The 24,737-nt window shown below is 35.7% G+C and overlaps 1 protein-coding gene and 1 long non-coding RNA gene across 5 annotated transcripts in view; one reads left to right on the plus strand and one right to left on the minus strand.

The window, feature by feature from the left end:
* The window catches only part of SOX5 (SRY-box transcription factor 5), a 1,022,130-nt gene that overhangs the window by 520,482 nt on the left and 476,911 nt on the right, over positions 1-24,737 (minus strand). The window lies entirely within an intron of this gene.
* Positions 1-24,737, plus strand: part of LOC308625592 — a 50,219-nt gene that overhangs the window by 19,039 nt on the left and 6,443 nt on the right. The window contains exon 2 of one of the 2 annotated variants that reach the window (XR_014017122.1): positions 11,513-12,106. This is a non-coding gene — a long non-coding RNA (uncharacterized lncRNA). The remainder of the gene's footprint in view (positions 1-11,512; positions 12,107-24,737) is intronic. The other variant, XR_014017123.1, reaches the window with a different exon arrangement.

Here is a 24,737-nt window from a genome sequence, read left to right on the forward strand (position 1 = left end):
GCCTTAGAAGTAGATGTATGTGTTTCCTCCGCATCTCAAGTTCATGGCCTCACACACCAAACTGAAGTTTCATCATTACCCTGGCTTTCCTGGTAGAGTAAAAGACATAGCTCTTCTGTGTGTAAAGTTAAGAGCTTAATAATTTCATGGCAACTATGTGATTAAAACAGAATTTTGCACAATTTTAAAGCTACAGCATTATAAAAATTATTGTAAGCAGAACAGACCTTAGCTTTACAAGTGGAGATCCAATATGGGAAAGGATCTCCTGAGCTAAGCTAGCCGTGATTACACTGTGACAGATGAGTATATCTGCATAAGGAAAATCCCCTAGTTAGGGACCACAGCAGGATCCCATCCATCACATTACATGTTAGCTCACAGAACTAAAACTCCTGAAGCATTTTTGGCAGCAGGGAGAACTTTTAGCATCTTAATACTTTTACAAGGCTGGATTTTTCTTTTCTCCCCCATGTGCTTCAAGATTTCATAACATGAGAAACATAGGAGCAAAAGTTAAAATGCTTTAATGGTCCCCATAGGCTATTTAAATAAACACTGTGATTGCAATTTAGACAATCTGGAGTCCATTCAATATTAAATCCCCACCCTAAGCTACAGCTACTACACAAATAGGGAATTCATGGTATACTCCACATGGCCATTTACTACTGCAAAGATTGCCTCTTGACAATCATAGGGAGGCGTTAGCCAGGCCTAACATTACACCAGTTAAATCTGTCAACAACTGGAGAGAAAGCTCTGCTGAACAAACACACTGATCCCTCTCACACAGCCCGTCTTTGTCCTGACTTTGCTACAACTCCACTAATCTCATACTATCTTCAGCAGTGCAAGCAGAAACTTCTGCAACCAGCTGTAACAAAAGATGCCTTTCTTTATTTTCACACACTGTATGTATATATTTGTGCTGTCTCTTCCGCTCCTTCCCCCGCCATTTCCACCCCTTCCTACGGACCCAATCCTAAATACAGCTTGATTGGAATAAATCATAAGCTATTCCTCATCTCAGACAAATATGTGAAGAAAGAGGCAACAGGACTGATCAGGTCCTTTTGACCAGGCCCTCATACAAATAATACTCCATAATGTACAGTTTTGTCCGCACCAGGGAAAACAGTAGATTCGAGAATTAGGCAGGCAATAAATCTCCTAAACTATGGTATGCCAAATTGAAACAATTGGGTGGTGAAATACATAGAACCACTGAGTGTTCCTCCAACTGCTTTCAGACATCAGGGGCTTCAAGCAATCATGGTGCCCTTTTTCATTTTTATGTACTGTTGAAGAAAAAATATTGTATGGGAGTAACATTTTAGCTATGGCATCAGAAAAATATTATTATTAATTGAGATTTTTTCTAGTTATAAAATATAATATAGTATTTATGTTTAGGGAAGAAAAAGCCATTCTTTTAGGCATAATTTACATTCAGTAAAATGAAAAGTCTTAACTGTACAGCTCAAAGAATTTTTACCTATGTATTTATCTTTGTAATAACATTCAGATTGAGAGACAGCATATTTCTGTCGCCCCAGATGGTCTATTCACACCCCTTCCCAGGCAATTCTCCATCACAGGTAATTAATCCATAGATTAATTTCATCTAGAAAAAAACCAGACTAGTTTTGCCTAATCACCACAGGTTAGTTTTGCCTAAAACAAACATCTTTGAGTCTTATATGCCAAATATTATGTTGCAAATTTTCTGTGCATTATCTCATTTTAAACTCACTTAATCCTAAGTACAAGAGGAGACAGGTATTTCTGTACCAAGTTTTCAAAAGAAAGGATAAGTAACTTGCTCAACATAAAACTGCATCTGAAATTCTAAATCCATTACACTCAAGTGATGTTATACTATATTTATATTGTATAGACCATTAAATATGCCCTGCAATTAATGGTTTAAAAATTAAATGCATCACATAAGACAGTGTTAATATCAATCCCATTCTGCTTGGCAGGTACTGGGCTAAATGACTGACTTTATTGCCTTATTTAATCCTCTCATCAACCCTGTAAGGCAGGTATTGCTATCTCCATTTTGCAGACGGCTCAAGAAGGTGTGAAGATTTGTCCACATTTAAATAATAACTGGATTCAGGGCTTCCCTGGTGGCGCAGTGGTTGAGAGTCCGCCTGCCGATGTAGGGGTCACGGGTTCGTGCCCCGGTCTGGGAGGATCCCACATGCCACGGAGCGGCTGGGCCCGTGAGCCATGCCTGCTGAGCCTGCGCGTCCGGAGCCTGTGCTCTGCAACGGGAGAGGCCACAACAGTGAGAGGCCCACGTACCGCAAAAAAAAAAAAATAATAATAATAATAACTGTATTCAAATCTTGTACTTTCTGACTCAGAGTGCTAAGTTCAGAGTAAGTGCTCAATAAAAATATGTTGAATCACTGAATTAAAAGAGGAATAAAAATGCTTGAGCAAGAGTAGACTATGAAAATGCTAAGCAAATTTGTTCATCACTTTCATAACAGCATTTACAGGGAAACAAATTACAGAGCTTGAAAGTTAGATGGAATCTTAGACATTACTTAGTCTCGTCCCCTTATTTTAGAGATGAATGAACTGAAACACAAGTGACCTGTTCAAGGGCCCAGCATCAGATAATGTTGAACCTTGGACTGGAATTCAGGTTTCTGGATTCCCATTGACGTGTTAGCTTTGTTCTATTTCTTCAGTTCTGAATCAAGCAAAATGCATGGGTTGTAAATAAGTTTGCAATTGAATTTGATTAAGTTTATCAACATTTCAAATAGCTGTGACAACTATTCTGTCATGTGTTAAGAGGAGAAAGGGAAAAAAAAGAAGAAATATAGAGCAAGGTTACCTTCCTTGAGATGCTTAGGTATTTCATTTTTGAGATAAGAATTAACCTTACGAGACAGTGGATATTATAAAAATGTGTGTTCCTGAAGGAAAAACAGAATGCCATACAAAAGATTTGCATGATAAAGTATATCATTAAATACACTCAAGTACCACAATTTATGGAACAGGTAATACCTACAGTGAAATTCAGAAACAGATGAGATCAGTGTTGGCAGCCAATATCAAGAAACTTGAGACCTGCCATTGTAGGCTCACAGACCTGAAAAGAAAAATCATCCCATGCTAACTCCTCATTTTATACAGGAGGAAGTGTGCACAGGGAGATGAGAGTCTTTCCCATGGCCACAAAGCCCCTCGGTAGCAGCAGTGTGGCCATAGCCACTCACTCCCAGTCCAGGATTCTGTCCATTAGCACTGTTTTACCAACTTTTCCATGAGACATTGACAGAGAAAACCTACTCCTCACCTGAAAACATAAAATAGATTAAAACATTAATATTAATAATGTAGCTCACATGTTTTAAAAGATATACATACATATATTACTTAGCAGGGACTTCCCTGGTGGTGCAGTGGTTAAGAATCCAGCTGCCAATGCAGGGGACACGGATTTGAGCCCTGGTCCGAGGAGATCCCACACGCTGTGGAGCAACTAAGTCTGTGCACCACAACTACTGAGCCTGCACTCTAGAGCCCACGAGCCACAACTCCTGAGCCCGCGCACCACAACTACTGAAGCCCGTGCGCCTAGAGCCCGTGCTCCACAGCAAGAGAAGCCCACGCACTGCAACAAGGAGTAGCCCCCACTCGCCACAACAAGAGAAAGCCCACGTGCAGCAACGAAGACCCAACGCAGCCAAAAACAGAGATTAATTAATTAAAAAAAATATTACTTAGCGGTATAGTGATCAAACTGCTTCTATTTTGAATCCATTGTCAAACAGGACTTTGGCATTTGGAACACATTAATTTCTAAAAGATTACTTTAAAAAAACAAGCATAGATAAGTCACAGAGAATGTTGGGGTATAAAATACATCTTCCAACTCATTCACTCTACTAAAATATATAGCTCAAAAATGGAAAATATATTTTTTTAATGATTTTTCTCTGACATCTTATAATGGAATACACTTTTCTTCTCCATTTGAAACTGTCAGTGGTACACAAGTGATTTCATCCTGTGAACCCATGAGGAATGCAACCACATGCAAGCCTTCCAGTTGTTGTTCATCCAGAATTGTAATATTTATTCTGGAAGAAGCAAACAACAGATGCATTTGGAGAATGTGAGTTCACCTGGTTCCTATAGCGTATGAGCTCAAATTCAATTTGCTAGTGAATAAACATCTTGTAAAAGAACCACCACCACCAGCAAAAAGAAAAAAGAACAGCAGCAACAACAACAACAATGACATAAAACCCCAACAGGTTCTGCTAATTTACATTTTGGACTCCATGGACAATCTTGATATTTATTTTTATCTTCCATACCTCTCCCATATATACTGTAACTAACAAGTAACTTTTTGGGGTGCTTCTGTGGGAACATGTTTTTTCTATCCATTTCAACACCTTATCTGGCTACCTTCTATAAAAATGGCCTCTTCATTTTCTGTGACAATAACTTACAGTTGCTTTAAAGATGACATGAAATGTGTTTTCAGCTCTCTTTCCTGATTTACAGCCATTTTCAATAAAACTGCCAACCAAGCATGAGAATCTATGAAAACACTTCAGGGTCCCTGAAGGACCATCTATCATTTTCAAATGAACATCTGTATTAGCAAACAGAATATTTCAATAGTGATTCAAATTTAGATGTTTTACCTAGCAAGTGCTCCAATTACACACTTCTGATATCTTCTTAAAAGAAAAAAATATACACAATGAATTTAAGCAATTGTACAAAACCATGCCGAAAGACTAGACAATAATTATTGATATATGTATTGCTTTTCTACTTTACTTTTGCTCCCAGCTTTTGGCTATTTGATAGGCAATGTACCAAAAAATAAACTTGAACATAGAAGAAAAGTGAAACTTTTATCAGATAACTTCTTGATAAATTTCTAATGAAACCTTAGTGGTCTAATGAGTTATCTTTTTGGAATAATCTATATATTTCTCTTTTTTTTCTAATTAGTCCCTTTTAACATGACTCTTAAAGAGTGAGCCAATTAAAATGATGTTAGCATGGAAACTTAAGAAATGTCTTGTCTTTTAAAAGCTACCTTAAGTCTTAAATCTGTGAGATTTAAAGTAAATTTTGTTCACTGGAAGTTAAACACTACTTACTATAAAGATACTGAATATCTGTTAACTTGCACTCAAAATATTTCTATCTTTGTTTCTATCAAAGTTCAATGTCGACAAATATAGAATAAGTTAAATGGAACTACACTGCCTCCATTTTTTTTCCAAATTCACTTTTTACTTGTAAATTCATAGATATTTACAAATGAGACTATACATGTGTTTGATCTATCATCAGGACACACACAAAAATCAAAAGAATTTATTTCCTCTTCTCCCAATACTTTAGTGGTGTTCATGATTTTTAAATCCTACGTCACCACTAGACTGTAGATGATACCAAATTGCACAGATCGAATCAAACCTGTATACTCAGATTCTAACTCTATAGAAAGACAGTGAATGATCTCACAATCCTAAATCTGGAACAAAAAAAAGAAGCTACCACCTGCACCTGGATAGCTACCAGCAATGATTATAAAAACTAACAACATTAAATACGGTTAAACATTGCTGTACATTTTAGTACCTATTTGATTAACGACAAGCATAGTGACAGACAGTTGCAATATGGAATCTAATGTTTATACTCAAACAGCACATCAGTCCCTGAGCCCAAATTTACCTTACTCCCACACAAACCTGGTGTCTATTCAGTGTTTATTTTTGTAAATTACCAAGTAAAGCTCAATATTCAATTTAAGAAGTCTTACTTGTTTTCACACGAACAAAACTTGCACGTGTAAAAGAAGATCCCAAAGCCTGTCAAACCACACTTTCAAATTTGCTTTCAGTATTTATCTGAAACATTTATCACACCTCTCTCAAAAGTTCTGTGCCCTACTCAGAAATCCTAACCATGACTACAGTATGACCTGAGAAATTTGGTCTCTACTCTTTGGATTGCATTGTTGTTTACCCTCCACACATAAATTTGCTACCTTCCTACTGATAAACAGACCATTTATTTCATTAATAATCACTGACATTTAGAACCATGTCCTGCAAGTTTTCCCAATTTTATACCATGTAAGACTTAAATGGAAAATCAAGAATATACATGTCAGGGACTTCCCTGGTGGTCCAGTGTTTAAGAATCTCTCTTGCAATGCAGGGGAGGCCGGTTCGATCCCTGGTGAGGGAACTAAGATCCCACATGCCGCGGAGCAACTAAGTCTGTGTGCCGCAACTACTGAGCCTGTGTGCCACAAGTAGAGAGAAGCCCATGTACTGCAATGAAGAGCCCACTCACCACAAGGAAAGATCCTGTGTGCTGCAACTAAGACCCGATGCAGCCAAAATAAATAAATAAATAAATAAATACTAAAATGTAAAAAAAAAAAAAGAATATCGTATCAAACTCTTCTTTTGAGAGACAAGTGTGTCAGCTAAAAATCCTATTTTTCACATAGAGGGCTACAATCTGAGTCGACTGTACTGTAGAAAGAAAGAAAAAGGTATTTAGTTTTGTAAATGGTCATTGTAAAACTGCAGACAGATATTTGGGGGATGGAGCCATAATCCAAAGCTTCCCACCTGAATTTGAGAAACTTTTTATTACTTTATTTAAGAAAATTACACTTTAAAAGACATGGGTGAACTACAATTTTTTTTTTTTAAAAAAAGCGGTTGAAATAAACAAATTCAAAGTTTGAGTGTTCCTCAGTTGGAATCAAACAGAAAGTAATCATAGACTCTCATGGCTTGAGTTTTGTTTGTTTGTTTGTTTGATTTTTGCTAAATTGTTTAATTCATGATAATTCTTCAAAGAAGCCAAAGAGGCCAAAGTAAAATTACACTAACGGGCAATGAGATACAAAGGAAACACTCAGAATGCACAAATGCCCACTGGAGAGTAGAAAATGGAGACAACTGATAATTCGATGCGGAATAAAGGGAGTGAGGAAACTGGGGAAGAAGACTGCAGGAGACGGAAAACAAGATGGTTGTAACTTTATCCCCATTGGTTTAACTTAAATCCAGCTTGTAGAACGAGGGAGTGTTTGGGGTTTTGCTTTTATTTTATGTTTTTGGATTTTCTTCTTCTTTAGCCTTTCTCCAACATGTGTGGCATCTAGCATCTGGGTTTGGGTGGCTTACTATTTTCTCTCTAAACATATAGTTTGATATTCCTTTAATTAAAATGGTGACCATCACTTAAAACAACTTTTCTGGAGAGGGACTTTGTAAACCCACAAAACCGAGGCAGGGGTTTGTTGAACCTGCAACCAGTTTTGTTTAAGTGAGCATTAAAGACTTGGCAAGCCCTCTGTGCTCTCATTTTCTTATTCTATATTATCTACCCACTTAATAATTTCAGAAACCTTAATCAGACTCTGACCAAAAAAATCCACACAGTGCTTGGGATAGAATGATAATACCATCTGTTTTCATTCTTATGTGAGTTCTTTCCAGCTGTACAATCCAGCATTCTGGATTGCTTACTTTATAATGATCCTGACATTATAGGTGATTTAAAGGAAACTCTTGTGTGCCACTCTCCTCTTGCAAACATGCAGAATCTTTTCAATTTGAAAAAGTCTGGAATATTTTCATATTCATGTTGATTACATTTGAATTCTATAGATAAACAGGACCAATCCCAATACTAAAAAAGATCCAAAGCCATTTTCTGCTTTTTTTGGTAATGGCTGGTAAGATCAAAAGCTCTTCTAAAAGAGTTTATTTGGCAGGAGATTTCTAATTCTCTTTAAGTCTAGATGGCAATTTTAAAAACAAAGTATCTAAACCATCCCTAAAAATAGAAACAACTGACTTACTGAGAACCTTCTATCCTCTACTATATTCTGTAAGAATTCAATTACAATATCATTATTCAAGTATAATGCATAAAGAAATGGTGATACAGTTTCCTTCTAGTCATGGTAACAACTGAGAATTCAGAGCAAAGGTCAAATGCTTTTAAACTCTTTGACACAGGAAAAATTAGCCAATGATATGGAAAAATACACTCCAAATAATTCATTTTTGCAGATTTTAACAATCAATATGGAGCACCATATGATAGATATGGCTCCAACAATCTGTATCAATCATGAAGATTGGCAGTGGCAAACTACACAGACCAAGTTTTGTCATGCTACCCCAGTCGATTTTACAGACTATGTGTAACCAAGACTTACTCTGGTGCTTTCCCCGACACACCACACAATCCCTTCCAAGATCTGCTTCCAACACATTCAAGGGCTTTTCTGAACCAAACCTGACTGAAAACCTTTGGAGACTGGCACACAATTCTTATGATACTCCATGTTTTCCTTCCAAAGGCTGCATCTTTAATACATTATATTGGGTTTTTCCCGTCACACATTTAATGTGTGAAATTTCTAAACTCTTCCCCTTCACTTATCTAAATTGAACTTTGGCAGCCAACAGTTAACTGTTGGAGAGTTGCTTAAAAACGATCAAACCCTTTCTAGATCTGATTGCAAGAAGTATCAGTGCCAAGATAGAAATTTCAATCTTCATCATACACAAAATCAATATGTATGCTTTGCTCTGGAAAGAAAGCCACCTTGAAAATAATTAATAAAACATCAAAGCTGCATACAACTTCAAAAATCCACATGAGACTGAAACATTTGAAGCAATTAAAAGAAATTACTAATTTATTTAAGGTGGTACTTCTCTTTGAAAGGTACTTTCATATATATATATATATATATATATATATATATATATATACATATATATATATACTGAAATCTCACTTTTGGCTTCAAAATGGCAATTTAAAATCTTAACAACATACCCATAGCAATTATGAATGTTACATTAAATACATAAGCTTTGAAAAACCTTAAGAATAATTTATTTTCATTGAAACACAATGCATAGACATATTATTAGAATTTGGGAAAAGGCATAAATTTTATATTTACAGTATGTACATAGGTGACATGACCTCCATAAAAGACATGGCAACAAAATAAATCTCAGTTATCAGTTGCATTTCACTGTACTACAGAGTTAGCTTTCATTTATTTATTCTTAGATATATATGTTGTGCTTGGTGGTAGATATTAAAAAAAAAGATTAGAAAAAAAAGATGACTAAGAAGCTCACTAGTTATGGAAGAGGGGAGAAACAGAGAGAGAATCACAAATCAAAGAGGTGCCTGAGAAAAGGAAAGCTTCACGGAAGAGATGATGTTTGTTTTGGCTTTTAAAGATGATCCACAGTTTTTGAAGGCTGTAAATGGAAGGACACACATCCTGAACCACCATAAGCAACTGCATAAAGAGGAGGATGGAAAGCTGTGTTGGGGTTAGATAGATAAGGGTCTTGTTTACCCGGCTTAGGTGTTTAGACTTTATCCAGTAGGCAATTGAAAGTCATTAGAGGTTTTCAATCAGGAAGATGACATACCAGATTTGCATTTTTCAAACCATGACTGGCATCATCAATGAGATAAATGGATCTGAAACAAGAGACAGGAGGCGAGGAGTCCACTCAGGAGAATTCTGTGATACACTGACAGATGGTGAGAACCTCAAGTAAGGTAGAAGAAGCATTGACGCCTGAGAGCAATTTTCTTTGTGTTCTCCATAAAGTCCTAACCTTATACATCCACTGTATTGATTTCAAGGAACTACAAGGCTTTTAAAAACTTTATTTAGCCTTTCTAGAATACATATCTTTGCAGAGCACCTTTTCAAGCATTTCTTAACCAAACCTCTCAACCTCCTTAGCAATGAAAGGATAACAAGTTTTACTCTCAGTGTAGAATTTTTTTTAATAAAAATATTGTTACTATGACTTATCACCTCTGCATCAATGTTTTGAGAGCATCAGCTGACCTACTTCTCTAGTTGTCATTAATCTTTTATAGCTGATGATAAAGCAAAAACTACAACTGTGTCAGTTGCAAACTGTCTCCTTTCCCCATTAGTTTTGCTCTATTCAAAGTCACCTCATGAAGTCAGCCAAAATGATGAAAAGACATGGCATTCATTTGAAATTAGAGAAAAAGTAGAATGTGTAGAAATGCTCTACATGGAATTAAAGACAAAGAAGCTGCATAAGAATTTATTTAGTCAATATTTTCACTTTGAAGATGAAGAAACCTTGAGCCAGTGAAATTAAGTGATTTGCTGAAAGGGTTTTCTAACAAGGGTGCAGGAACCATGTAATTATTAACCCATATTAATTTTATGGGTTAATTAACCCATATTAATGAAGCTGTTTATTTTATAAATAATAAAGTTATTAATGAAATTTTGGGAAAAAAGTTATTTTCCTAGGGCTGACAAAACTGCATGACATGAGAATAAAAAATATTATATTTTTACATATTTCCTAAATTAAGAAAAGTGTTTGTTTTATTTATATTTTTTATTAAATGAGAAGGACAGCCATTTAGTATGTATCCACAAAGTTGCATTAATGATATCCTAATTCTGCAATGGCATCGAAAGATAAATGTCTAGTTTGAAACTATTGATTAAAATGATTGTTTCCTCAGTTCCAATATATAAATTGTTAAGGAGATCAGCCAGTCCTTTGGCATATGTTTATTGATGATTAAGATCTTACAGCATGATTAAACTGGTCAACTCCTCCTTTTGAAATAAACTAATTTTTTAATCCTTTTTTTTTCTAACTGTAGCCTAATAGCTGGTTTGTATTTCGATAAATGATGAAACAACTATAATGCATTAGTATCTAAGTCAACCTGTGAGTTTTAAAACAGCATAATTATTCAATAATAGATCTAAAAGTGACTGGTAGATAGAATTTATGTTTTGTACACATTTACTACTGCTTTATTTATTCAGAATATAAGCAATGCAAGGCTCACAGATCAAACCTCAAAACAATGACATATTGTTTAAATCCAGGAATAAATGTGTACTATTTTTACTTCCTATTATTCTAAAAATTTTAGCAAAATTTTCATAAAGTTACTTAGGGGGCAAATCCATGAGTGTAAAATAAAAATATTCTTCTTAAAGGACAAAAAAGCTAAAGGAAACTTTAAAAACTGAAAAAAATGCCTCTTTGTATTTTAGTCAGAAATTGTATGAATAACTACATGACACTAAGATATAAAGATCTTTTGGAAAAATATTTAGTATAGATTAACTATCTCTAGAATTGCAATGCTAGGAATACAGAGGAGCTCAAAGAATAAATTTTTTAATCCAAATTTGATATTAACTAAAACAATGTTATCTCCATAATATTTCTTAAATTCTTCCATATTGCTAGAAAGTAACATCACACTTTTGATCTTTAAAAAGATCAAAATAAAATTTGGTTTAATTGGTATTAATATTTGTATGTATTAGTGCAGCCCTATATAATTTTTATATATACTTGAAACTGTTATTGCTAATACTAGTTTCTATCGTCTGTCTGTATATTTCACCTAGGACTATGAACTATGTGTTGAAACTTCCAATGTTTGAAGATCTGCATCTTTGCCCTTTGAACTGTAAGTCACTTTTGTTCCAAAATATTGTTTGCTGCATTCTGATTGATCTGTGTGCTTTTGCATCTTCCCCAGGATTCCAGAGCTATGCCACATTGCTTAAACCATGCAGAGTGAGCACAAATATTTGATAAGCAAAGCTGATTTTCTGAAGTCTTTGCGGGGGAAGAAATGGCATTGTACCTAGTATATGATTTTAATACTTCTCACTGCAATGGTTAAATTAAAAAATAAATAAATAAGATTGCTAAGGAAGCAAAAAAAATGTTTAAGGGCAATTCTATGTACTTATATATATATAAATTAGGATTACCTTAGCCTGGTCTCTGTAATCATTAGCAGTAATATGCTTATTAACTTGTTAGTTTAATACATATGCCATCAAAGTAAAACCCAGTGATGGAATCAAGCAAAATCACAAAATGATCGTTTTCTCTCTTTACCCTAAGCTGAGCAAGGAACCTTTCCAAACAGTGTGAACTCATTGGCTTCCCCATAATTCTACAGAGTTGCCATATAACTGGGAATCGGAGAGGTGAGGTCATTTCATCACTCCTCGCAAAAAAAAATGCAAAACGTCTGCTAAAATCTGACTTCATTTGATTTACTCCCCAAGACTGTTTTTTATTAAATATGTTTGACTGCTATCTCTAATTAAATGTAGAATTAATTTTGGCAAACTAACCACAGATGCAGTTTATGTTCAATTTTATCAGACAGATTTATTTATAAGCTGTCAACTTCTTGAAAGACTTCATTTTGGAGCAGTTTTAAATTGCTAACAGTAGCTGTAAATGGAGCTACTGTTCTCTGGAACACTAAAGGAAAAGTATGCTATAAATGTCCATTCCATCTGTGAAGAATCATAAAACAATCACATTCCTTTATTTTTTTTTCCTCCTTAGGACCTTTATTAAATTAGTTCAACTCAATTAAAAATAACTTCAAAAACATTTCAGAGCCTTTTGTTTCATGGAATACTTGGAACTCTCTGCACGGAACGTCACCCTTTTAACTAATCCCTTTTAGTAAATGGAGGAGAATAGTGGTATTGTGACTTCAGACAGTGCTTTCAAGGGTCTCTACTGTACCGAATTGAGGTCACTGCAAGACAATGCTCAACACCCAATAGCCATTCAAACATTCTTCACAACTCTATCAAACGTGTCTTTCTTTCTCTCACCCGCTTTCTCTCATGGCAAACTCAGAGGACAATGGAAAAGCCTCCAGCACCATTTATGGTCACCATATTTGCACATGACAAAGTCTATTCTTCCTGGTTTGCCAACTCCCTGTAAAAAGAATGAACCCTGGGATAGATTTTCCCACCATTACTGTTATTCAAACTTATTTTGTATTTAATTTTTTTTGCTGTTGTTAGAGGGCTGGTACATGGCATTTGAGAAGCGAACTTGCTATATTCGTGCATGGGTAACAAAGCAGAGACTAAATGCAGAATTAAATGTCACATTATAGCCAGCATATGCATGATGGAGTGTACAATTTAGTACAAAACAGAGACAGATGATGAAAATGGAATTATTATACCTTGTCTTATTGTCTAGCATTAATAGTACTATAAAACCTACTGTTTGCCCATGAAGTGTCAGACCTGTGCCCCACAAGCACTATTTAGTTTTGCTTGGGAGTTTTTATGTTTTGCAGCCACAAACAAACAAAATCAATTGCTGTAAATTTTTCTCACCAGGGCTGCTCCTTTTTGAAAGGAAAAAAAAAATGTATCCAGAGCATCTTCCTCCAAACAAACAAAAAGAACACATATTTGCAAGCTATATAGTAAAGTTGTTACAATGAAGATTTTGATTTTAATTAAGAATGGGATTTGTAGGACAATTAGTGAGATGTAATATCCTTTGCAAGAAATAGTGCCCTTATTGGAAATACCATCAAAAATGAAATGGGGACATTTGGAGCTGCCCAGAGACTTATTTATACGGGTTTCTACAGTTAATGAGAAGAAAAAAATACAAGGAAAATGAAGATACCTCACCTGAAATGCAGGAATACAAATACGGTTTGCCTTTTTTCCTTTTTTCCCCTTAATTTTTCTTTTTAATTTAAGTCATAGATATCTGTGCTGTTGAGTTTTCAATCAGGTAATCCTCTTATCATTAATACACTCTATAAGTTGTTTTTTCAGTTATTCTAAACCACTGATTTTTAGGAGTATACATCTCCTTACCTGATGATTTTACAAAGATTATATATATGTAATTTTATATATTTATAAAATGATAATAACGACGACAGACTTTCCAGTTATTTTGGATATCCTTGGCTGCCCTAATACTAAAAAGAGGCTTTTTCTCATGGAACAGAATTTGTATAATTACTTACATGTTAGAATGAACATTGCCTTCCCAGTATATACATTTTCATGTGTTAGGAAAACTAAAAATGCATTTACTAATCAAATGCCTGATAATTTCTCAAGTCTATTCAATTAACTTTATAATAAAATTTACATTTTTCCTTTCTATACATTATAAGATTAAACATTACAAAGTGTATTACGGGGCTTCCTATAGCAGATGGAAAAAATATTAATAGTGACTATGTCATCAGATATAATGCTGTGAATTATAAAGACCAAATATATATGATCATATGTATGTGGTTTAAAACATGCACTGTGCACCAAAATTCTGCAACTTCTATTCTATGGTAATTTATTAAGCATATGCTATCTGCACTGTACCAAGCAATGGTAAAGTACAATATGCACTGAAGATGTCTTCGTGCAGTTTATAATCTGCTGGAAAGACCTACAACTAAACCAGTATAATCATTCACATTGTGTGAAGTGCTATAGACACACAAATAGGTATAAAATTTCTTTCATTTCACAAGTTGAAAGTGCAAGTTCTCCAGAACTATGGCAGGCAAGCTGAGTTAATTTATGGCGGTTATTGAATACCCATCTGAAAAGCATCATGGTAAATGTATTAGGATTAAGAATAGGGTTGAAGCAGTGGTTGAGAGTCGGCCTGCCGATGCAGGAGACACGGGTTCGTGCCCCGGTCTGGGAGGATCCCACATGCCGCGGAGCGGCTGGGCCCGTGAGCCATGGCCGCTGAGCCTGCGTGTCCGGAGCCTGTGCTCCGCAACGGGAGAGGCCACAACAGTGAGAGGCCCGCGTACCGTAAAAAAAAATAAAAAATAAAAAAGAATAGGGTTGAAACATAGAATTTACCCTGGGGAAGTAGTAGAGGAGGAACAAGAAGGAACAAAACGTGAACAGAAAAGGAAACAGAAACACGTGGATCATAACAAGGAATATTTAGTGGCCCAGTATGTCTCTCCAGAGGCTATTTATATGGGATTAGGGCAAGATGGGTCTGGAAACCTAGATTGGGGCCACAGCATAGTCAGTGGTTTTTAAGTGCTACCCTTAAGACAGCTGATTGGTGCTGGAAGAGACAAGGAGCCAGGAAAAGAATTCCAAGGCCACTTCAGTATTTCAACAGAGAAGGGATGAGGGTATGGTGTCCCTGCTGTGCCAAAGGGAAGGAGAAGATGCGTTAAAGAGAGAAAAAAAATCTGTGTGCTTTGGAAGCCAGATATGGTGGCTGAGAGGGGGAAGGGAGTTAACGTGATTTTGAAGGTTTTACACCAGGCTGGTTGTATCTATATGGTTGAACGATGTCAAATTGCCATCCTAATACATCTAAGTGATATTTGAATAGAGAGGGTAGAGAGAGAAGAGAGGTCCAAGAAGAAAAATGGGGTTTGTGTCCAGATTCACACAGCAGAAGGGTGGAGTCAGTAAAATGGTTACTGAAACAGTCTCCCCACAGAGATAGGATTCACACTTAATTTACTTTGTATCACTGAAAACGGGGGAGAGTGCCTGTTTGGTTTTTTCTCCAGTGTTAGTTTCAAAATAGAATAGATTTCATATTTTGTGTATCTCTCCAAGACCTAAGATTCCTAATTCATTGTTTTGCTCTTTCACTGTCCTTTAATTTAAAACCCTAAATGTGACATTCTTAAAATAAAATTTCAGCTTAAAAATATTCTTCTATACATTTAATGTCAGAAAAAAATGATGGAAGTAAAATATAAATATGATACACTCTACAAATCCAAACATCCATCCGTCCATCCTACCTGTTACAATAACTGTAGTTATTATCAATGATCATCATTACTTTAAAAAATGGTCCTCCTCATAAAGTTTCTAATCATGTTCTTCCCCTTATTTTATTCTATAAATCCAGTGTAAATTCACAAGGCATATATTGTCCTTTAATAGCTGTCCTATCATGGATAGCCCTACCCCATCACTATGCATTCTACCTTAATTATTATAAATGCTAAATCTTAACAATGAGTATCTTTCTCCTGATTGATAAGTTCTATGCAATATCAATGAGGATAAATGGAGTTTAATATAAGCACTTGGATATTTGCCTTATTCACTTTCTATCTACCTTGTGGAGGCAGTGTTTTTAACATCACATTTTCATAACAATTATGTGGAAAACAGGCTGAGTTCAAAATCCCCAAAGACCATCTGAAAAAAGAGGGTATGTGTTTTTATTTAGGATAATAATAAAGACAGCTAACATACAGAGCCACCACTATCCTACCTGGGACCTTTGTTCAAAATGAAAGGACACCTCCTACTAACTGATCCTGTCCACAAGCAAGAGCACAGCCAGCAAGAGGTCTAATGGGTGAATTTCAGCCCCATTTACCCCTGTTCATCTCCTTGACTGGGCACCTTTGGGCTATATAAAAGGTACACAATTGAGTGTGGATTCTGGCTGACTGTATGCCAGGAACTCTTTTCTGTTTCCATATACACTATCTCCATTAATTCTTACAACAGCTCTATGATTTAGGTCAAATTTGTGCCCATTTTACAGAGGTAAACTAACTTGCCTAAGGTCACAGCTAGTCAGTGGAAGCATCTAAGTTGTCAGATAGGCATTCTGACTTCAGAGCCCTTATTCTTATCCACAATGAACTATTGTAAGTATCATTATGTTAAACCAGGATTTTATTTCATATTTTTATATAATTATATTTTGTTAATTATTTGGCTATAACAGACATATGTGTTAGTGGTCATGGGCTGAATAAGTTCCACAAAAACACTATAGTCTACTGTTTCCTTATGCAACTAATTCCTAATAAATGGATGGGACGTGTATCTAGAAAGATATTTTACGAATGGTTTCAAATTTGTCATATTTGAAAGAAGAGTTTCATTTTGAAAAAAGAAAAAACACCTTGTTATTAAGAGAAAAGAAAAACTACTGTTAATTTTTAAATGGACAAAGAAATCACTCTGAAAATATCCCTCCCTCTGACATCCTGTTCAAAATAAAAGCTTTAAGTCAGCACACTTAAATTATTAAAAAAAAAAAATTCCCAAAGGTAGCATAAACACTGTTAAGTTGTCCACACAGACAAGCAAGCATAGGCTCAAAAAAAGGTATCTGAATTACACTAAAAATATTTTACTTGGTAGTAAAATACTTTGTAAAGTATTTCTCAACTCAAACTAGTTTTGCCAAATCAAAAGTTTTCTTTTGGGTGGTTAAGAAAGCCAACAGTATTCAAAATGATTTTAAAACCATTTTACCTATTACTGTCTATAGTTCCAAAGGAAGCATTGGCAAACAAAATTTGGCTGTTAAGGGAGAGAAAACACCGAACAATTTTTTTTTCATTGTCAAAATAAACCCTTAATTAAGAAACTCCGGTTTGGAAATAGTTTAAAATCTCTAAAGTATTGGGTAAAATCAGTATATATTGCAAGCTATACAGACTCTTAGAATGTTTTTCCCGTAAGAAATGATTCAGGAAACAACTGATGGTGCAGTGCTAAATTCCTATAGGAGAAACGCCACAAGAATAGAAAACCTATCTGCTTGTTTTTACAGTAATCTTAAAGTATAGACTTTGGATTACAGAATTTAGCAAAGAAGTAGAAGAGGAAGAGGAGGAGAAGGAGGAGGAGGAGGAAGAGGAGGAGGAGAGGGAGGAGGGGGAGAAGGGGGAAGGGGAGGAGGAGGAGGGGGAGGAGGGGAGGAGGGAGAGGAGGGAGGGTAAGGGGAGGAGAGGGAGGAGGGAGGGGAGGGGGAGGAGGGAGGGGAGGGGGAGGAGGGGGGCAGAAGGAGGGAAGGAGGGGGAGGAGGAGGGGGAGGAGGGAGAGGAGGGGGAAGGGGAGAGGGGAGGAGGGGGAAGAGGGAGGAGAGGGGGAGGAGGGAGAGGAGGGGGAGGAGAGGGAGGAGAGGGAGGAGGGGGAAGAGGGGAGGAGGGAGGGGAGGAGGGGGAGGAGGGAGAGGAGGGGGAGGGGAGAGGGAGGAGGGGGAGGAGGAGGGGGAAGAGAAGGAGCAAACTGCTATTCCTTAGGAAAAACTCATTTCCAAATATATTACTGGAGCTAGTCAGAGGAGAAAATTTCAGAAATGAATTCCCAGGTACTGATGTTTCATCCACAAAACCAAACTTTAGAAATAATGTTATTATTTCATTTCTCATAACTACAGTTCTCTCTGTGGAATCTGAGTGGCCTGATAGACCCAGGAGAGTCAAAAATTCAAGAAAACAGCTATGCTTTTAAAATTTTCTTTCCTTAGTCACTAGATAAAAATCTACTGAGGTTGGTGACAATTCCTAAACTCAACGAACACATAACTGTAAAACATGAAAACACAGTCAAATATTCAAGGTTTAGAATCTTATAATTCATTCATTCAATGAATCCTTATTTTTGTCACAGTATATTTCAAGAATATTTCTGAAAGTACAAATCAAAGACAGGGTTTCAAGATCATTAAACAAAAATGACGTACAAATATCATGTTTTCACAAAATTTACAGTGACCTGTTTTCTTAATTATTTAAATATACATTTAATTAACTTAGTACCAAGGGCTTCTGCATATGTTTCAACATGTTGGACACTGCCCAGGTAGCTGCACTACAACCACATGTTTAAAGAACCATCGTGTGTTTCTCTCTCTCTTGCTATCTATATCTATATCTATATCTATATCTATATCTATATCTGTATCTATATATATATATATGTATATCTATATATACATATAAAAGTTTAGACTTATTTTAATTATACAGTCAATTCTACTAATAATTCATCATAATTGTTGTTCCATAAATTATTAAAATTTTAATCATATTTTATGAGTGAAATCAGTTAATAAGACAAAAGGCTATATTGACAAAGTTTCAAAGAGAGATGATACATTTTAATTGCAACACCCACCCTGCACATATATATATAAAAGAGTAACATGAAGCAGTAAATATCTCTTATCTTTATTACTCATCTTCTCTTGTTTCTTTTTTTACCTTGTGTGTTTATTAAAGTGTACAGGTAAAACCAATTGGGTGCTTTGCCTACAAGTGTCAGGCAAATTTACTTGGTTACCAGGATGTAAAATTCTATGTGGGGAGGATGAATTTATTTTATCTTTGATAAAATGATTAAAATAGCAGATTATGTGCTTTTTATTTCAGCTGAGAGCAAATACTCTGATTAGGAATTATGAATGTAATATACTGGGGAGCAATGTACTTCAAGTTAAGATGCGATCCCCAATTATAAATTCTGAGATCATTTAATTTACTACTGTACATAATATGTTTAGAATATGTGGGAAAAATCACATTCCTCTTTTCTGGGAGATGATTCTTAAATACCCCCCCCCTCCACTGGAAATCTTCCTTTTAAAATACTGAAAAGAGCTAGTATTTAAAAATAGTCTGCTCTAAATATTCACAGCATCCATTTATTTGAACAACAGGCAAAAATAAAAGCAACTCTTGTTTCCCTCTCCTACTAACAGAACTAACAGGGTCTCAGTGTAATGAAGAAGAGAGACAGGGTTCTTTAGTCCTCACCACTGTTACAACTAGTGAGTCTCTACTGATTATCTCAGAAATGGGCCAAAAAACAACAGGAGAAATTTACATACCCCAGGAAAGTTGTAAGCAATGGATAAGAATCTCTGCCCTTATATTTTAGAAACACTGAAAGTATAGATACTCCTTTCCATAAACCTCATCTTTAAAAAAAAAATCAAGAATGTATCAACACAGGGCTACTGAATCAAAAACATGTAGATTTTACATATTTTCAACATTAATCTCATGGTGAATGTGGATTTTAGGGGAAAAGGGTTTATTTTGAAGATGGACTTCCCCCTATTCTTTGTAATTAGGAGCTCTGAATAATCTTTCATAGCAATTGTCTATTGTTTTAATTTATATAATATAATAATTTTTTCATTTATGTAAGTATAGTATCACAATTTCTGCTACTAAAAGCTACCTTAGTGAAGTTTGCATAGGCATTGAACTACAAAACCTTTCTACATGTAGCTGCTGAATCAGGAAAAGATGATAAAATACTAGTTGGTGAACAGAAGTACCAAGAGGAAACACATGCATGGATTTGATTACTTGAATGTAAGTGAATAATCTGTCAATCTAATGTTAATGAAGATATTTTGAGTGACTTATTGAAGATTAATTTCAGTCTTCCTTCTATCTACCTATCCTCTAATCACTACTATTTCATATGATTTGATGTTTCCTCTTGAATATGGTTATTGAGTCTTACAATGATAAAACATCATCCTGTCCCATAAATCAGTCATTTGCAAACTTTTCCATCTCAACACACTGGAGAAACATTATACAATTCTATTGGCAACAGTGGCCCATTATGGCAGTAAATCGTATTTAGGAACATATATTTAAAATAGAAGTACTTTTAAAAGTGCCTTCCTCATCCAGCCTTCCGAATCACATCACGCCCCATAGATATGTTGTGTCCTATGGTTGAGAATCATTGCCAATTTACTTAAGAATGGAACGAAATGTTTAATTTTCGGCTTTTATGCCTGAGATGACTATAATAAAATTGCTGATGACTCGTTAAAGAGTATTTAGATAACACCAGTAATATACTCCTCGCTGCAAATGAAAAATACTGGTGTTCATCCAAAAGTCAGTAATATATCTCTGTAAAAATATCCATACACTTTCAGAGGGTAAAAATATTAGTGAAGTGGGAAGATAAAAGAAATGTAATTTCTAGCTGATCGGTAAGTCCTTATTTTAGTTCTTGCTTCTAACAAATTCCTCCATATATAGGAAAGAGCAGATTTTTCTGCTTCATCCTAAAAAACAAAGAACGACTGCTACTCCCTCCCCCCAGTTTCTATATACAGTCACTAAAATCCATCTGCATTCCAGTCGTCATTACAAATGATAGCTTTGCCAGATCCAGTCCCATAAATTGATATATTGGAAAAACTGGCATGAATATTTTAATGTCCTAACATTCTAAAGGATAAGCCTTAGGTCTATATGTATACATGAATATTAGGCATTTATATATGACTATACGTACTTTATAATATTCACACAGAGAAAAAAATTAACCAAATAGAAAATGTATATATTCCAGAGCTATATTGTCATCTTTGATAAATGTGGGAAATTGAGGCACAGAAGTACCCTCTAGGTGATAACCAAACAGCATATGACAAAGAGCAGAAAGACTGGTAAAATGCCATGCCTTATGTGCTTTCCCCTCTGGTCTAAACACCAGATTGCCATAGAGATTCCTATAAGGAATTCTTTAAGATGAGACCTGAATAAAGTAAATGAAAGATGTGTTTTGAATATGGGGATTCTCAGATACTATTTTTCCTTCTTCATTTCTGGAAAGTTAGTTGGCTCTCCACAAGCTTTTGGGATAATAAACATAAGGTAGCTCTAATGGCTTTTTGCAGTTATTAAACCACCTCTATTATATAGAAAATGGAAAGTATATGTGTAGTTTTTCTTCCAATGAAAGTAATTGATACATAAGACCAGGTAGAATAATTTAAGGGTGAAAAACAGGTATGCTCAAAACACACATTTAATGATTAAATATTTTAGATGTTTAACAGAATCATAATATATGATTAAAAAATAACTTAAAATCCCCAGAAAATGGAGACCACCTCATTTTTTAAAATGTACTTTTATTAAAAGCCTTGTTAAAATCTTTTTTCACCACTTTTCATTAACTTAGATCTTGATTTTAAAGGGAACAGCAAATGTATAGTTTCCAAATCCTTAACTTTCAACTCAGTGAAAGTAATCATTTACCTCGTTTCGGAATGAATGGTAGTTGGCTAATGAAAGGGAAGCATAAACTCACATTCACTACATTTTTATGTGACCACGAAGAATACTTCTCTCTTACTGTTGGGTCAAAGACCACTGACTGAATCACTCCAGGAGCTCAAAGAGACGTATATAATACCAATAAGTGAAACGATAAAATTATATATTAGTATGAGTCTCTATAAAGAAAATACAAACAGTAAGAAAATAACTGTATGGTCAAGAAGTTCCCTCAATGAAAATAATATATCAAAATATTGGACAAATATTTGGATAAATCAAAATATTTGGATTAAAATATATCCAAAATACATGAATATTTTACTATAAAAGTTTCATTACTCTTGTTAACACCTTGGTTTTACCCATGCATTATCAATGTAAGATAGAGCAAGATCTGTGCCATAAGCACTTTCAGGGTAATTGGCGGTGTGCTGTAGGCATCCAATCTGAAAGTAAATCATGAGATAGTGGGGAAATGACATTTAGAAACAGAATAAATTACATAACACTGAAACATCTGAACCAGAGCTCTGCGCACTTGGGAGAATTGGGGGAGGGATGCTGCAGAACACCTGACAAACAGGACTGCTTTTTGTTTTTCAAGCCTGCAAGTTGACAGAGAACTGTCGACACCTTATGGAAGAACCAGAAAAACATTCCAGAGAGCAAGAGTTCTGCTGCTATATTTTCTTGACTTTCTTTCTTTTAATTGTCATTCAGAACACAACTTTGGAAGAACAAAGACCAAGTGCATTCTTAAGTTTGGTTCTTTGTTCACCAATGCAAAAAATGAACTTGTTTTGTGACATTGCCTGACAAGAAATCAGTGTTTCAGAGATGCTTGACTTCTGAGAGGAATACACACTAAGTACTGATGTTTTTAAACATCACAAGTCTTGTATTTAAACTGACACACAATAAAGAGAATATAGAATATGAATGAAGTATAATTCTACATCGTAACAAAACTGATATATTTTCATCATACACTGTATCAGTGGTGTTTTACTGGTTAAAACTATGGGAAATTTTGAAATTAGAGAAGTTTCTAAAAGGGAAAAATAAAAATTAGATATTCCCAAAAGAAAAAGAGGTATAAAGTGAATAGGGAATGCTATTTTATGATAAATTTTAATAAGACAGTCACATAATAGGGTGAGATAGAGGCAAGTGGCAGAAATTACTTACTAAGACCGAGAAAATCCATGCTAATATTGAAAATATAGTATTTTTCTTCAAAGGAATCCAATCATTCAATCTGTGACATATTAAAATCCTTGTGAGGTGGGGGCTTTTGCAGTTATCTAATCATTTATTTTTACTAACTATTCTTTCATTTCTACCTACCCTCTCTCTTTTTTCATCTACTGAAATTCTACTCATCCATTTAATGAAAGCTCCCCCAAGATACCGTCCCTAAAATCTGCAATCAGGCTGTTAACTCTTGCCAAAATACTGCTTATTTACTCCAGCTTTTGTGTGGATGCTTTCAGGGACTGGAGATTACCGCTTGACAGAGGGCTTCATTTTGGAACCAGTTTACATGCTACAAAATTCTTTAACACAGTGAGCCAAACTGAACTCCCTATATTTTTTTTAATAAATTTAATTAATTTATTTTATTTTTATTTATTTTTGGCTGCGTTGGGTCTTCATTGCTGTGCGTGGGCTTTCTCTAGCTGTGGTGAGCGGGGGCTACTCTTCGTTGGGGTGTGCGGGCTTCTCATTGCAGTGCTCCTCTTGCTGCAGAGCACAAGCTCTAGGCACATAGTCTTCAGTAGTTGTGGCACACAGGCTCGATAACTGTGGCTCATGGGCTCTAGAGCACAGGCTCGGTAGTTGGGGCAAACGGGTCTAGTTGCTCCGCGGCATGTGGGATCTTCCTGGACCAGGGCTCGAACCTGTGTCCCCTGCATTGGCAGGCAGATTCTTAACCACTGTGCCAACAGGGAAGCCCCTGAACTCCCTAAAATTTTAACATGCATTCAATAAGCACTTAGAGAGTCCACCATATCTATATAGAATTAAAATAGGTATGAGGTATAAATGTGAATAATGTAGTTTGTGGCCTGGGTTTAAAGCCTAGCTCTATGAAAGTTTCTTTCCTCCCTGATTTTTTAACATAATATGTGCTCATTACAGCTATTGAAAACTTCAGAAAACAAAAAGAAGAAAATATTGATGATCCATTACTTAGCTTCCAAGTGGAGGGTAACTATTAAGGTTTTGTCATATCTCTTTCTGGTCTGCTCCCGCCACCCTCTGCCCTCACCGCCCCCACCCCCCAATATATTTTATCACAGTTAGAAGTTAATTTGGTTATTGCTTAGCTGGCTACTGCTACATACTTTCAACCAGAGTCCACCTAGAATGTTGGTGCCAAAGAAGAAGGGAAGCCCATTGGACCTCAAGGGCCTGGGTCTTCATGCCATCTCTATTCCTGAAGAAAGTTCTCAGGTTACAGGAAAGTGAATGTGGATGAATTTCTCTGATTCATCATTTTCCCTTCTGTTATCCTGGAGAAGAATAAATCTCTAAAGAAGGACTTATTTACTTTCCAGGCCTGAGCCAAATGCTGCTGATTTTTTTTTTTTCAATTATCTTATTGGATTTACTTTAAAGATCCCACCAAGGGGAACTCTCCTCACAAATAGGACCTCTACATTATCAGGGAAGCAAAAGATTATATTTCTTATCCAGTCCTGAGAAGTTATGTCTGTCCTAACCTGTAGAGGCTGAACTACACAGCAGCCCCTGAAGTAGGCTGCTTCACCAGTAAATCCCACTCCAGAGATGGTCTGGGAGATGGTCAGGTCCAGAAAGCCCACAGTCTCTTCTGGCAGAAAGCTGTCAGAAGTAATGGTCCTGCATAAAAAATGGGGATAGGGCTTCCCTGGTGGTGCAGTGGTTGAGAGTCCGCCTGCCGATGCAGGGGACACGGGTTTGTGCCCCGGTCCGGGAAGATCCCACATGCCATG

The sequence above is a fragment of the Mesoplodon bidens genome, assembly GCF_964165515.1.
Source record: "Mesoplodon bidens genome assembly, chromosome: 11".
In the NCBI taxonomy this organism is placed as follows: Eukaryota; Metazoa; Chordata; class Mammalia; order Artiodactyla; family Ziphiidae; genus Mesoplodon; species Mesoplodon bidens.